The sequence below is a fragment of the Aquarana catesbeiana genome, linkage group LG01, assembly GCF_042186555.1.
Source record: "Aquarana catesbeiana isolate 2022-GZ linkage group LG01, ASM4218655v1, whole genome shotgun sequence".
Taxonomy (NCBI): domain Eukaryota; kingdom Metazoa; phylum Chordata; class Amphibia; order Anura; family Ranidae; genus Aquarana; species Aquarana catesbeiana.
The window spans coordinates 47,825,383-47,841,640 of NC_133324.1; the positions used below are offsets into that span (position 1 = coordinate 47,825,383).

Below are 16,258 nucleotides of genomic sequence, written 5' to 3' on the forward strand. Positions count from 1 at the left end.
GAATATTCATAAATTCGAATATTCAAAGAATCCTAAATTCGAAAAAATTTGTAAATTCGAAAATCCGAAAACCCAAATTTTGAAATTCTGAAACAATAACTAACAATAACTTAACCACTTAAGCCCCGGACCATTTGGCTGCCCGAAATCCAGAGCACTTTTTGCGATTCGGCACTGCGTCGCTTTAACTGACAATTGCGCGGATGTGCGACATGGCTCCCAAACAAAATTGACGTCCTTTTTTCCCCACAAATAGAGCTTTATTTTGGTGGTATTTGATCACCTCTGCAGTTTTTATTTTTTGCACTATAAACAAAAAAATAGCGAAAAAACGCAATATTTTTAACTTTTTGCTATAATATCCCCCAAAAAATTCATAAAAAAACATTTTTTTCCCCTCAGTTTAGGCTGATACATATTCTTCTACATATTTTTGGTAAAAAAAAAAAATCGCAATAAGCGTTTATTGATTGGTTTGCATAAAAGTTATCGTGTCTAAAAAATAGGGGATAGTTTTATGGCCCTTTTTGTATTAATAATTTTTTTTTTACTAGTAATGGCGGTGATCAGCGATTTTTTTATCGTGAGTGCGACATTATGGCGGACAGATCGGACACTTTTGGGGTGATTTTGGGACCATTCAAATTCACCATTATACAGCGATCAGTGCAATTAAAAATGCATTGATTACTGTGTAAATGTGACTGGCAGTGAAGGGGTTAACCACTAGGGGGCAGTGAAGGGGTTAAGTGTGTCCTAGGGAGTGATTCTAATTGTGGGGGGGAGGGGCTATGTGTGACACATCACTGATCACCGCTCTCGATTACAGGGAGCTGTGATTAGTGTCCTGTCACTAGGCAGAACGGGAAAATGCTTGTTTACAACAGCATTTCCCCGTTCTTCCTCTCCATGAGACGATCGCCGGTATCCCTGCGGACATCTAATCCGCGGGACCCGCGATCACACTCACAGAGGTCGCAGCGGGCGCACGCCCGCACACTGCTTCTTAAAGGACAACGTACAGGTACGTTAATCTGCCTGTACGAGCCCTTCTGCCGACGTATATGTGCGTGAGGCGGTCGGGAAGCGGTTAAACAAATTTTTCCGAATATTCGGAAATTTGAATATTCAAAAAATCCTAAATTCAAAAAAATTTGTAAATACGTAAATTCAAAGATCCGAAAACCTGAAAATTTGAAAATCTGAAACAATAACTAAGAATAACTTAACTAATACTAACTATTAAATTATAGGTATTGGAATTTCCTTTCAAATTTCGCTGTTAGTGAACGTAACGAATACGAATTTATCCGAAGTTACGAATGCCGCATCTAAACAAAACGGAATGGAGCAAATTAATAATAATAGATAACAATAAGGCCTCATGCACACTGCAAGTTTTTGGATGTTTTTACAGCTGCTGTTTTTGGCGTCAGACATTTTTTTCTACAGACCTTAAACTCCCCTTAATGTTCTCCTATGTGTCCATGCACACATAGGCTGTTATCAGCAGTTTTTGGCTGGGGCGTTTTTTGGCTTAAAAAAAACCCCCAAAACTAGTGGGCTCTGAGAGAAGTTTTTCAGTTGTTTTCAGCTGTAAAAAATGTTCTAACGTCAAAAACACTGATCAACGCCAATAAATGCTCAAAAACGACGCTCACCAACGTTTTTTATAATGTTTTGGATCCATTGAAAAAAAAAACGCAAAAAAATGCTAATAAACGGTAAAAAACACTATTGCAAAAACATTAAAAAACCTTGAAAAACTGACTGCAAAGCTACTGGCGTTTTTTTATAACGTTATTTTAACGTCCAGTGTGCATGAGGCCTAATAATAATAAAAACTTTTTATTATTATTAATATTATTATTATTAATTTTTATTATTCATTTGTTCAGTTCCATTTGTTAAGGCACACTGAAGCCCATAAACGTTTTTGCGAGTTTGGGCGTTTTGTTTTTAACAGCCCAAAAACTCCCCTCTATGTTATCCTATGTGTCCACTCATGGATGTTTTTGGATGGTTTTTTGGAGGTTTTTGGATGTTTATCAGCAGTGGAGTTTATGGGCTGTTTTCTGAACGCCATAAAATCGCGTTCAGGAGTCGTTTTTCTGACCACAAAAAAAAGCCAAACGCTCATAAACGCTGATGAACGTTATAGACGATAGACGCTCAAAAACGTGGCCGACCAGCATTTTTTAACATTTTTGATCCATTGAAAAAAAATGTAAAAAAAAAAAAAAACGCTAAAAAACGCTAATAAACACTATTGCAAAAACGTTAAAAAATGTTGAAAGACTCACTGCAAAGCTACTGGCGTTTTTATAATGTTATTTTAACGTCCAGTGTGCATGGAGCCTTAGATGCGACATTCGTTATTTCGGATAATTTGTAACTTCGGATAAATTCTAAATTCGTTACGTTCACTTAGGCTCCATGCACACTGGATGTTAAAATAACGTTATAAAAATGCCAGTAGCTTTGCAGTGAGTCTTTCAACATTTTTTTTTACGTTTTTGCAATAGCGTTTATTAGCGTTTATTAGCGTTTATTAGGATTTTTTTGCGTTTTTTTTTTTTTTTTTTCATGGATCAAAAACATTAAAAAACGCTGGTGAGCCATTTTTTTTGAGCGTTTATCGAAGGTTTCACCGTTTATGAGTGTTTGGCATTTTTTGTGGGCAGAAAAACGACTCCTGAATGCGATTTTAGGCTCCACGCACACTGGAGCTCAGAAAAGCTTTTTCTTGATGCCAGATTGCTGGCAGAAAACCCTGGTTGAAAAACGTGCTTTTAATAGCGTTTTGTACAAGCATTTAGGCGCGTTTTATAGCGTTAGTGTTTATGGGTGTTTTTAATAAAAATACACAGAGGACACTCCAAAAATCCCACAATGCATTGAAAAAATAGAATGCTGAACGTGTTTATGAGCGTTTATGCGCGCTCATCAGCGTTTATTGGCGTTTAGAATTTTTTAGCTTTTTTTGTGGGCAGAAAAACGACTCCTGAACACGATTTTATGGCGTTCAGAAAACAGCCCATAAACTCCACTGCTGATAAACATCCAAAAACGTCCATGTGTGCATGGACACATAGGATAACATAGAGGGAAGTTTATGGGCTGTTAAAAAAAACGCCCAAAGTCCCAAAAACGGCCTTTTATGAGCTCCAGTGTGCATAGAGCCAAATTTACAAGGAAATTCCAATACCTATGATTTAATAGTTAGTAATAATTAAAGTGGTGTTCCGGCCGAAATGATACTTTTTAAATAAAAATACCCCTATAATACACAATCTTCATGTATTCTAGTAAAGTTAGTCTGTAAACTAAGGTCTGTTTTGTTAGTTTATAGCAGTAGTTTGTTATTTCATAAACTTACAGCAAGCCGTGGCCATCTTAAGTGTGGGCATCTGAAGCCAGACTGTATTTCTTCCTGGATGTCATCCTTGCAGATCTCGCACATGCTCAGTGCAGCACAAGCAGTGTAATAGGTTTCAGGTCAGGTTTCCATAGCAATGGCAGTGTCAGAGGAATTTGCCGCCCCTTCCCAGAAGGCATTGCAAACAGGAAATGATGCGATGGGCCACGGCCGGGGAGGAGGAAGTGAAAAATGAATACAGCAGATATACAGTGGGTGCTGAGAAAAAAAATGTAAATATCCAATTCGTTTACAGTGCACAGTTTAGTGAGGGATGCTGAAGAGTTGTAAAAGTGGGTGGAACTCCACTTTAAGTTATTATTAGTTAGTTATTATTTCAGATTTTCTCATTTACAATTTTTTTTCTAATTTACGAAATTTTGTTTGAATTCCCAAATTTTTTCGAATTGCGATCATAACGAATGACCCGAAAAACGAAAAAAAAAAAAACTGAATGAAACGAAAACGAACAAATTTTTTCGGCAGTGCACGCCTACTGCTGTCCAAAGGTGCTCCCCATGCTCCGTCATCCAGAGTGGAGGGCACTGTAATGCAGGAGGTGTGTTACTGGCCAGATCACCAGGTGAAAGCATAGAGGAAAAAAAAAAAAGACAGAAAGAAAACGAATGCAGCCACCACATCAAATGATTCGTAATCTGCAATATATTACATTTTTGGGGTTGAGTTTAATACGGCTTTGTGCTGCTCTTTGATCCATGCTGACCTGACTTGGCTCTTATTTTTTGGGAAGGTAGAATGTGCCTCCATCACACACAGGGGGGAGGCATAGTAGGGTCAATGTGGAAGCAGGCCAGTGATTCTCTATCACGATGTACGACTGTGGGAGGAAACCAACGCTTCCAGTTACGTGAATGGATCTCTTACCACCTGCTGCTCTATGCCATAGTCATTGTAACCCATCTGTCATTATTACCACCTGCTGTTATCTATAACCTGTCATTATTCCCCTCTCTATTATATACCATCTGCCCTTATATGACTCCTGCCAGCACTCTCACCTGTAACGTTCTCTTCTCTTTCCCGCCCTGCTCTCTCCTATACTCCTATATTTCCGTTTAAAGCTGATCTCCAGCAAACAGCTAAATAAATGGATGACGTAAATAGAAGAGAGGTGTTTTACCTGCCAAAGGAGTTGTATTTCTGTCTATCCAGTCCTGAGATGTACACAGCTCTGCCACACAGCACAGGAGACCTGATTTACTTATTACTGGTACTTATATATAGTGCCATCAATTTACATATATATATTGTACATTCACATCAGTCACTGCCCTCAAGGAGCTTACAATCTAAGGTCCCTAAGGCCCCTTTCACACTGGGGCGGTGGGTGCGTTGCTAGGGAGCGGCTTTTGGGGCTATAACCACAAATCTGAGGCCAATAGCCCCGAGTCTCTGCAGGGGTCCCCAAGGGGGGGGGAGGCTCTCTGGGGACCCTTATGTAAGTGGGGGGCTCTCTGGGGACCCTTATGTAAGTGGGGGGCTCTCTGGGGACCCTGATGTAAGGGAGAGGCTCTCTGGGGACCCTGATTTTAAGGCCTAGGCTCTCTAGGGACCCAGATTTAAGGGGGAGGCTCTCTGGGGACCCTAATGTAAGGGGGCCTCTCTGGGAACCCTGATGTAAGGGGGAGGCTCTCTGAGGACTCTGATGTAAGGAGGAGGCTCTCTGGGGACCCTGATGTAAGGTGATGTAAGGGGGGGCTCTCTGGGGACCCTGATGTAAGCGGGGGGCTCTCTGGGGATATATATACACCCAAAGGTATAGTACTGTATATACATGTGTATGCCCGCCCAAGCGTATGACTTTCTTTACTATGCTGCTATGGGCTCTAGCCCCAGATCTTTTGTAGACCTAGCAACGCCCCTGGTCAGCGGTAAAGCGGCGCTTTACCGTCAATTTCGCGGCGCTATTCAGCCGCTAGCGGGGCGCTTTTACCCCCTGCTAGCAGCCGAGAAAGGGTTAGAACCTCCGGGAAGCGCTGCTACAGCGGTGCTATGCCGGCGGTATAGCCGCGCCGCCCCATTGATTTCAATGGGCAGGAGCGGCGAAGGAGCGGTGTATACACCGCTCCTTCACCGCTTCAACGATGCTGCTAGCAGGAGTTTTTTTAACATCCTGCCAGTGCACCGCTCCAGTGTGAAAGCCTTTGGGTCTTTCACACTGGAGAGACAGGAGAGGCTCTTTACAGGCGCTATCTTTAGCTCTGTAGCGCCTGTAAAGCGCCTCAATGTGAAAGGGGTCCTACTCACATTCATGCATGCACACACTAGGGCCAATTTAGATAGGATCCAATTAACCTGCATGTCTTTGGAGTGTTGGAAGAAACCCAGGCAGGCCCAGGGAGAACATGCAAAATCTAGGCACGTACCATTGTGGTTGGGATTCAAAACCACGCCCCCTAGTGCTGCCAAGTGGAAATGCTAATCACTTAGACCCCTTTCACACTGAGGCGCTTTTCAGGCGCTTTCATGTTAAAAAAAAAGTGCCCGAAAAGCTCACGAAAGCTTATTTCTATTAAAATGAATGCTTTCACACAGGGGCAGTGCCCTGACGGGGCGGTGAAAAAATGCCCCTCTCTATTGAAATGAATGGAAAGCTCTTCAAAAACGCCTGAAAAGCTCTTCAAAAGCGCCTGAAAAGCTCTTCAAAAGCGCTCAGTGTTTTACTGGCAGTTTAGAAGCGCCTCAGTGTGAAAGGGCCCTAAGCCACTGTTCTGTCCAGATCTCTACTACAGATCAGTAAAAAAAAGTATAGGTCTTGTCCTTCCCCTAAGGCCCCTTTCACACTAGGGCGGGGGCGGCGTTGGTATTTGAGCCGCTAGCAGGGCGGTTTTACCCCCTGCTAGCGGCCGAGAAAGGGGTAAAAACCACCGCAAAGTGCCTCTGCAGAGTATAGCCATGCTGTCCCATTGGTTTCAATGGGCAGGAGCGGTGAAGGAGCGGTGTATACACCGCTCCTTCACCGCTCCGAAGATGCAGCTAGCAGGACTTTTTTTCCCGTCCTGCCAGCTCACCGCTCCAGTATGAAAGCCCTCGGGGCTTTCACACTGGAGAGACAGCAGCGGCTGTTTCGGGTGGGTCTGCAGGCGCTATTATTAGCACTAAAGCGCCTGCAAACCGCCCCAGTGTGAAAGAGGCCTAACTTGTGATTCGACACAGGTTAGATGTCCACAGACTGATGACTAGCATCATCCAACCCACTTCCTCTGAGCCCAGGTCATCCCGGACCAGCCCCCAGCCTGTGATTAGAGAAAAAAGTAGCAGACTTATAAACTAATCTGTCAATCACTTTGCTCTCTCCTCTTGCTGTGCTTTGCTGTACGGGGACTGCAAAAGGCTATAGCTAAGTCAAATTCCTGTGCTTACACTGCTTGCATTTATAATTATATACATTTAATGGTGTGGTCATACAGAATTAAAAGTGACACTAAACGCCTTATTTTCCAAAAAATTATTTCTACACATCCACTACTTAAAGTGGAAGAAAAGCCTTTTAACTACTGTATATTCTTTAAAATGTTCTATCCCCCCTCCTCCTACCCATCCTATCTAGTCTGTATAGGTCCTTCACATGATCCTGCAGTGTAAGGGATTGCTGTGAATTCCTGGGAACCGTGACGTCACCCGCAGGCTTCCATGGCCCAGCCATTGTCAGCACTCCCTCCAGCCCTGTGTAAGAGAGCACTTTACAACAGCTTTTAATTCCAGGAGCCGTGACGTCGCCCATAAGGCTCCCATGGCCCAGCCATTGTCAGCACTCCTTGCAGTACTGTGTAAGGGAGCACTTTACAATGGCTGTTAATTCTGGAAGCCATAACGTCACCTGTAGGCTCCCATGGCCCAGCCAATGTCAGCACTCATTGCAGCACTGTGTAAGAGAGCACTTTACAACAGGTGTAAATTCCAGGAGCCATGACGTCACCAGTAGGCTCCCATGGCCCAGCCAATGTCAGCATCCCTCCAGCCCGGTGTAAGAGAGCACTTTACAACAGCTTTTAATTCCAGGAGCCATGACGTCGCCCATAAGGCTCCCATGGCCCAGCCATTGTCAGCACTCCTTGCAGTACTGTGTAAGGGAGCACTTTACAATGGCTGTTAATTCTGGAAGCCATAACGTCACCCGTAGGCTCCCATGGCCCAGCCAATGTCAGCACTCATTGCAGCACTGTGTAAGAGAGCACTTTACAACAGGTGTAAATTCCAGGAGCCATGACGTCACCAGTAGGCTCCCATGGCCCAGCCAATGTCAGCATCCCTCCAGCCCGGTGTAAGAGCACTTTACAATGGCTATAAATTCCAGGAAGCGTGCCGTTAGTCATATGCTTCCATGGCCCAGCCAATGTCAGCGCTCCCTATTCTCCCCTCACTGACAAAAGGGAGCTGGAGGTGTGGGATCATGTGACCGGACCAGAGTAAAAAAAAAAAAAATTAGGTAAGTTGAAGGTGCTTTGCTTTAGTGTGTCGGGCGGCCATTCAAAATGAATTACGCAGTAAAACAGTAGGTGTATTGCCGCGTGCAGCAAAAATTGGTTTGCATTAGGCGGTGATGAGGTGTTTCATCCTTTATATTTTATGCACAAAATTGGGTAATTTATTGTGCTTCTGTGACCTAAAATTAACTTTTTATTATTTTATTGATATTTTGCCTTTTGTAAACCATTGCGCTAAACTTTTGTGACATAAAGAAATGTAAACTCTTAGTAGAGTAGGGTAGGGTGTCTGCTTTAAAAAAATATATACGTTTTGGGGGTTTACTAAATCTTCAGACCTACATTTTTTTTTTTTTAATCATGCATGCAAATAAACGCGAATACGTCTCTGGCAGCGAAATGGTTAAGAGATCTCTGTGATCTGAATAATAGGGGCGGGGCTGAAATCCCCATTCTCTTTGTTCTGGGCCATTGAAATGAATTGAACGCTGAAGTGCCAAACATGCCTAGAGTTTAGGTGCGTTTAGATGAGTCAGGCAGTTTTTCTGCCCAAAGGTTCCTCTCCTAATTGTGATTTTGGTGCATTCAGATTTCTGCCTCTAAACGCCTGTAAACACCTCTCTGCTGCCTTCGACGCAGTTGACCACCTGCTCCTCCTCAGCAAACTACACTCCCTTGGCCTCTGTGATTCTGCTTTTTCCTTGTTCTCCTCCTACCTATCTCAGCGCACTTTCAGTGTCACTTACAACTCCATCTCCTTCGCTCCTCTTCCTCTCTCTGTTGGGGTACCCCAAGGCTCCGTCCTTGGGCCCCTCCTATTCTTGTTCTATACCTCTTAAATTGGGCCAGTTGATAACCTCCCATGGCTTCCAATACCACCTCTACGCCGATGACACCCAGATCTATCTCTCCACTCCTCAACTTACCCCCTCGATCTCCTCACGGATCTCAAACTTATTGAATGACATCTCGGTATGGATGTCCCACCACTTTCTCAAACTCAATCTTTCTAAAACTGAGCGTGTAATATTTCCTCCTTGATGCCCCCCCCATGACTTTACCATTAAGATCAACTGCACAACCATTGGTCCCTCCACACATGCCAGGGTGCTGGGTGAAATCCTTGACTCTGACCTCTCCTTCAGCCCCTACATCCAATCACTGGCAAAATCCTGCCGCCTTAACCTCAGCAACATCTCCAGAATTTGATCCTTCCTGACTAATGACACCACAGAGCAACTTATTCACTCCTTGATAATTTCCCGCCTTGACTACTGCAACTCTCTCCTTAATGGCCTACCCTTAAGCAGGCTATCCTCCCTTTAGTCTATTATGAATGCTGCTGCTAGACTAATACACCTCACTAATCGATCCGTGACTGCTGCCCCTCTCTGCCAATCCCTTCACTGGATTCCCCTAATCCACCGTATAAAATTCAAAATGCTAACCATAACATACAAGGCCATCCACAACATTGCCCCCAACTACATCACCAACCTCAACTGCAGATATCACCCAAATCGTCCCCTCCGCTCTTCCCAGGACCTCCTGCTCTCTAACTCCCTTGTTACCTCCTCTCATGCTCGTCTTCAGGACTTCTCCAGAGCCTCTCCCATCCTCTGGAACTCCCTGCCCCGGTATATCCGATCAGCTCCTAACCTCTCCACCTTTAGGAGATCCCTGAAAACTCACTTATTCAGGAAGCCTATCCCACATCCACCTAACAACTATCCCCGAGCCACCCCCATCAAATCGTTCCCCTCATCTATTACCTTTTGTACCACCACCCCCTCCCTTTAGAATATAAGCTCTATGAGCGAGGCCCTCCTGTCCCTTCTGTATTGAACTGTACTGTAATTGTGCTGTCCCCCCCTCTATATTGTAAAGCGCTGCAAAAGCTGTTGGCGCTATATAAATCGTGTATAGTAATAATAAAAACAATAATGTGTGCATGGACACATAGGCTAACATAGAGGAGCCTTTGAGGCCTATTTGGCGGTGGGTATGTAGTTGGAAGCCTTGCATCAAATCATGAATACCCCGCAACTTTGCCATTGCTAGTACTAACGCATGTGTCAAATTCTAGTAGTTCTTATCTGCTACTTTTTTTTACTGTAAGGCACTATTGTTGTTGCAAATTCTTAAAGAAAGACCACCATATCAGTGTGACCCCTTTACAATGGCACCCCCGCCATTAAGGAGGATCTACAGTTCCTTGCAAAAGTATTCACACCCATTAAATTTTTCCACATTTTGTCATTTTACAACTAAAAACGTAAATGTATTTTATTGGGATTTTATGTGATAGACCTACATACAGTAAAGTGGCACATAATTGTGAAGTGGAAGGAAAATGATAAATGGTTTTCAACATTTTTTTACAAATAAATATGTGAAAAGTGTGGGGTACATTTGTATTCAGCCCCCCCCCCCGAGTCAATACTTTGTAGAACCCCCTTTCACTGCAATTACAGCTGCAAGTCTTTTTTTGGGGATGTCTCTACCAGCTTTGCACATCTAGAGAGGGACATTTCTGCCCATTCTTCTCTGCAAAATATCTCAAGCTCTCTCAGATTGGATGGAGAACATCTGTGAACAGCAATTTTCAAGTCTTGCCACAGATTCTCAATTGGATTTAGGTCTGGACTTTGATTGTAGGAATGCATTGGGAGATGCCCATGACAGCTTAAAGCAGAGTTCCACGCAAAAGTGGAAGCTCTGCTTATCTGTCTCCTCCCCCTTCAGGTACCACATTTGGCACCTTTCGGGAGGGGGGGAGTAGGTACCTGTTTTTGACAGGTACCTGTCCCCACTTCCGTCGGACCTCGCTGTGGTGAGGTATGTCATAAATTTGCCCCCCCCCACTCCTTCCCCCGCCAACGGGCCGGTTAGGGATCGCAGCGAGCTTCGTGCATGTACATTACAGAACCAGCTGTGAAGCAGCAAGGCTTCACTGCAGGTTTCCCTTACAGGCTATGGGGGCTGCAGCACCTGAGAGCCAATGGAAACATCGGCTGGGGTGCCGACATCGCTGGATTCCAGGACATGTAAGTGTCCTAATATTAAAAGTCAGCAGCTACAGTATGTATTACTTTAAATTTTTTTGGGTGGGGGGGGTTCATCCCTACCCTATGGAATGGCGGCAAACTACGGTGATTAAAATTCTCCATAGGGGTCGCTTTAAACGCCTTTACAAGTTACCAGTTTAGAGTTACACAGGAAGTCTGGTGCTATAATTATTGCTCTCACTCTCACGTTCGTGACAATACCTTACATGTGTGGTGCATATGTGCATGGGTATAACATTTGTGCATAAGCATGAGGGGACGGGGGGGGGCTTTACATTTTTGTATTATTATTATTTATTTTATACAAAACTTTATTTTTTACACTTTTTTTTTTTTTTTTTGATTAACCTTATTGCTATCACAAGGGATGAACAACATCCCTTGTGACAGCCTGGGCCGCCCGTGACAGGTCCTCTTTATGGAGAGATCTAGAGTCTATTAAACCCCAGATCTCTCCTCTAGCCTCCAATGCAGCCAATCAGATACAGGTCAGTCTGTTTGGCTGCTATCCTGGCCGCTAACAGCCATGTAAACAAAGAGGCAGAACTTTAAGTGATGAACTACTCATTGCTCCCAGTTTCCGGGGTCACAGAGAGAGAGAGAGAGGAACGATGTCAATTCCTCTCTCTCTGTTCTGTGCAGCCGATGCTGCTGGTCGCATCGTTCTTGGGCTCTGCGATGGGATGCTGGAGTCCGGGAAAGGTGTCGGAGGAACGCGGGAGGGGGATGGGACCCCATTCCGCCACCCACAGAAGTGATCGAGTGGCTATTTAGCCACTCAAATCATTTCTGCTACAAAGGGAATTTCCGGCTGAAAATTTTCATATCGGGATGATGCCCACAGGTGCAGGCATCATCCCGATATAACCACTGCAACTCGAGGACGTCTAAGACGTCTTATGCCGTGTACACACGACCGGTTTTGCCGTCGGAATAAACCCCGAAGGTTTCTCTGACGGAACTCCGACGGAATTCCATTTAACCGGTCTTGCCTACACACGGTCAACCCGAAGTTCCTACACTACTTTGGTCCGACTTTCATGTGACTTGAGTGCCATAGACTGCAATGTAAACCCTCAAAAGTTGCATGAAAGTTGCACCTGAATGTTATACAGTTGTCCATTATCATTGGTCAAAGTCGCATCCAAGCCGCACCCATTCAAAGTTGTGGCTTGGACTCGTGCGACTTTGGAGCTGTACAAGTGTCATTGGAGCCTTAGAAGTTTGTTTGTTCGAGAAAAATGTTTCAATCCTACTGCTTCTAATTTTCTTGTAACTGTAGTTGACAACGAATGTTGATATCACCCGCTAATGATTAGGAACTTCTTTCCCCAAGAACATTCGTTCAAAATTCCACCCATCTATGGCCAGCTTTAATTAGGGCTCGTTTAGACCTGCGGTTGGGGGTCATTCAAAACGTGTGGCTGAGCCGTGTTTTTAGTGACCATCAACAGTCCCCCCTCTTAAGCTGCAATGGAGTGGAATGAAATGGATGCAGCTGTGGCATGGGGGGGGTCATCAATACATATTTAGCCTCTTGCTAGGCAAAACACTGTTGGCCGTGCAGCTGGCAGTGTCATAGCACCAGGTGACTCATCTGTGGCTCGTTCAGCTGCCAGCTGGGAGATTCCACGTCCTGCAGCTAAAAGTAAACAAAGGAGCGGGGGGGGATGCTAGTGACACCATGGTCCGAATATAACCTACCCCTTTTTTTCCTATCAGCTGGGGAATCTCTTGAGTGGCAGCTGAATGGAGCCAGACATGAGTTACTGGTTGCTATGATGCTGGCGGCCACCGGCTTCATAGCAACCAGGAAGCCCTGTGCAGAAAGCATGAAAGTGCCCCACTTTGAGTAATGGCATCTCTTTGTACACCAGCTCAGAACGCTGGTCTTATTTGCTTATCTGTGAGCTGATGGCAGCCATAGCAACAGATTGTAAAAGTGTTAGTAGTAAAAGCTACCTGAATCTGGCGCACGCGTCATTAAGCCTAAAAAAACTGTCACAAGGCTTTCTTTCCTGATTTAGGCGCAGTCTGTTTTAAAGGAGCCGTACCGCCAATAAGTGTTGTAACATCTTTATTGAATCCCCCCCCCCCCCCCCATGCCCCTTCTGCAGTAAAGATTTGATTTCTGGATGTAACAGATTCTCTCAACTCAGAGATAAGTTCACTGGCAGTAATAAAGAACACATTATTGTGGGAGGTGATTTTGGGAGTTGTAGTACATTATTCTGGAGGTAATGATGGGAGTTGTAATACTTTATTGCGGGAGATGAAGTTGGGATTGTAGCACGTTATTGTGGGGGGTGATGTTGGGAGTTATTGTACTTTATTGTGGGAGGTGATGTTGGGAGTCGCAGTACTTTATTGTGGGAGGTGATGGTGGGGGCTGTACTACAGTTTTGTGAGAGGTGATGTTGGGAGTTGTAGTACATTATTGTGGGAGGTGATGATGACAGTTGTAGTACATTATGCTGGTAGGTGATGATATGAGTTGTAGTACTTCATAGTGGAAGATGATGTTGGGAGTTATAGTACATTATTCTGGTAGGTGATGATGGAAGTTGTAGTACCTTATTGTGGGATGTGATGTTAAGGGTTGTAGTTTATTATTCTGGTAGGTGATGATGGGAGTTGTAGTACATTATCCTGGTAGGTGATGATGGGAGTTGTAATACTTTATTGTGGGAGATGTTGTTAGGGGTTGTAGTATTTTATTGTGGGGGTTATAGTACATTATTCTGGTAGGTGATGTTGGAAGTTGTAGTACATTATTGTGGGAGGTGATGATGAGAGTTGTAGTACATTATTGTGGGAGGTGATGATGAGAGTTGTAGTACTTTATTCTGGTAGGCAGACATCTCAACTCTCCCGCGAGTTGTGGGATTCTCCCGCATTTGGGTGCGGGCTCCCGGTCCCTCGCGAGCGCCGGGCGATCTCCCGGCTGAGCCTGTCACTCAGCCACAGACAGAGCAGCCCGAGTGGCCGAATAGAGTATGGCCGCTCGGGCTGCTCTGTCTGTGGCTGAGTGACAGGAGGCAGGGCTGGACTGGCCTACCAGGACATTTCCCGGTAGGCTGCCTGCCCTGGGGCCGCTTTGGGCTAAGCTGTGGCTGCCTGTAGCGCTCCGTTCCCTCCTCCTCCCCCCCTTCTCCTCCACTACATGTCACACACAGCGGTCGGAGCTGAGTGTAAAAAACTTTGGCCGAGCTGTGACAAAAGTCCCGCCCTCCTCCTAGACCAGCTTGTGTGATAGACAGAACACTGCGACTGTCACATGAGCTGGTCTAGGAGAAGGGCAGGACTTTTGTCACAGCTCGGCCAAAGTTTTCACACTGAATTCCGAGACATAGTGGGTGATGCCTGATGTGTGTAATCCAGGCACTGACCTTAGTGAGGCTGCGATTAAGGCATGGTAAGGCTGCGATTATGGGCATGGTAAGGCTGTGATTATGGGCACTGTAGGGCTGCGGTTATGGGCACAGTGAGGCTGCTATCATGGGCATGGTGAGGCTGCAATTATGGGCACTGTAAGGCTGTGATTATGGGCGCTGTAAGGCTGCGATTATGGGTGCTGTAAGGCTGCAAATATGGGCGGTGTAAGGCTGCGATTATGGGCTCGGTAATGCTGCAATTATTGGCACAGTGAGGCTGCAATTTTTGGCACTGTAAGGCTGTGATTATGGGCACGGTGAGGCTGGGATAATGGGCACGGTGAGGCTGAAATGATGGGCATGGTGAGGCTGCATGAGTTGAGTGAAATGAGTTTGCCACCTCCCTGAAATGAATTTTTGCAGGTTGGGATTTCTGGGTAGGCGATGATGGGAGTTGTCGTACATTATTCTGGCAGGTGATGCTGGGAGTTGTAGTACATTATTGTGGGAGGTGATGATGAGCGTTGTAGTACATTATTGTTGGAGGTGATGATGGGAGTTGTAGTAAATGTTTGTGGGAGGCGATGATGAGAGTTGTAGTACATTATTGTGGGAGGTGATGATGGGAGTTGTAATACTTTATTGTGGGAGATGTTGTTAGAGGTTGTAGTATTTTATTGTTGGAGGTGATGATGGGAGTTGTACATTATTTTGGGAGGTGATGATGGGAGTTGTAGTACATTATTGTTGGAGATGATGATGGGAGTTGTAGTACATTATTCTGGGGAGGTGATGGTGGGAGTTGTACATTATTCTGTGGAGGTGATGGTGGGAGTTGTAGTACATTATATCGCCCCCCCCCTGTCAGTGCGGGTACACAAAGGGAGGCGGCAGACGCTGACACAGGCCCCGTCTCCCGTGGCAACCAGCGCCGCACAGCCGGTGACGTCATCAGGCCGCGCCTCCTCCCTCCCCCAGCTCTCCTCAGAGAAGCCAGGAAGAGCCGTGTGGACAGAGCAGCGGCTGCCGGTAATATTACACCCTGCTATCCCTCATATAAACGGTCCCCACACGGGGAAAACGGAAGGGGATGTTTTTGTTGCGGGCGGGGGGCAGACGGGTGTCGCGTTCCGCTGACGTCACGCCGGGAAGATGTCTGCGCGGCCGGGGGAGGGGAGGAGTCACGTGACGGCGCCCGCTGCTGCTGCTGCTGCTTTGTGAGGCGCATTGTGCTGCAGGTGAGAGGAGGTGGCGGGCCGGGGCACGGTCAGTATGGAGGAGGAGGGGGAGAGTCGGGGGGGCTCCGTGTGACCCGCTGGAGGAGAAGGGAGGGGAGGTGGGGGGGTCCACCTCCGCCGTCATACACGAGGCCGATCACTGCTTGGAGGGGGGGCTGCGGCCTGATGATGGCGGACACTGGACAAAGGAGAGCGGGGAGGAGGAGGAGGGGGCACCGGGGGGAGAGGCCGACAGAGACCGGGGCCTGCCAGAGACATCGTGTTCTCTATACACATATACCAATCCCAGCCCATAGAGATCGTGCTATGTATACACAGGACCCGCATCATAGAGATCACATTATATGTATACACAGGATATGTACCATAGAGATCACATTATATGTATACACAGGACCCGCATCATAGAGATCACATTATATGTATACACAGGATATGTACCATAGAGATCACATTATATGTATACACAGGATATGTACCATAGAGATCACATTATATGTATACACAGGACCCGCATCATAGAGATCACATTATATGTATACACAGGATATGTACCATAGAGATCACATTATATGTATACACAGGATATGTACCATAGAGATCACATTATATGTATACACAGGACCCGCATCATAGAGATCACATTATATGTATACACAGGATATGTACCATAGAGATCACATTATATGTATACACAGGATATGTACCATAG

At 45.5% G+C, this 16,258-nt stretch overlaps 1 protein-coding gene across 13 annotated transcripts in view; it reads left to right on the top strand.

The window, feature by feature from the left end:
* Positions 1 to 15,221: 15,221 nt before the first annotated feature.
* The window catches only part of UBAP2 (ubiquitin associated protein 2), a 122,630-nt gene continuing 121,593 nt past the window's right edge, over positions 15,222 to 16,258 (top strand). For 11 of the 13 annotated variants that reach the window (XM_073618275.1, XM_073618335.1, XM_073618327.1 and 8 more), the window contains exon 1: positions 15,393 to 15,546. The gene's annotated coding sequence lies outside the window, so the exon portion shown is untranslated. Of the gene's footprint in view, positions 15,338 to 15,392; positions 15,575 to 16,258 lie in introns of those variants that run through there. The other 2 variants (XM_073618283.1, XM_073618292.1) reach the window with 2 other exon arrangements.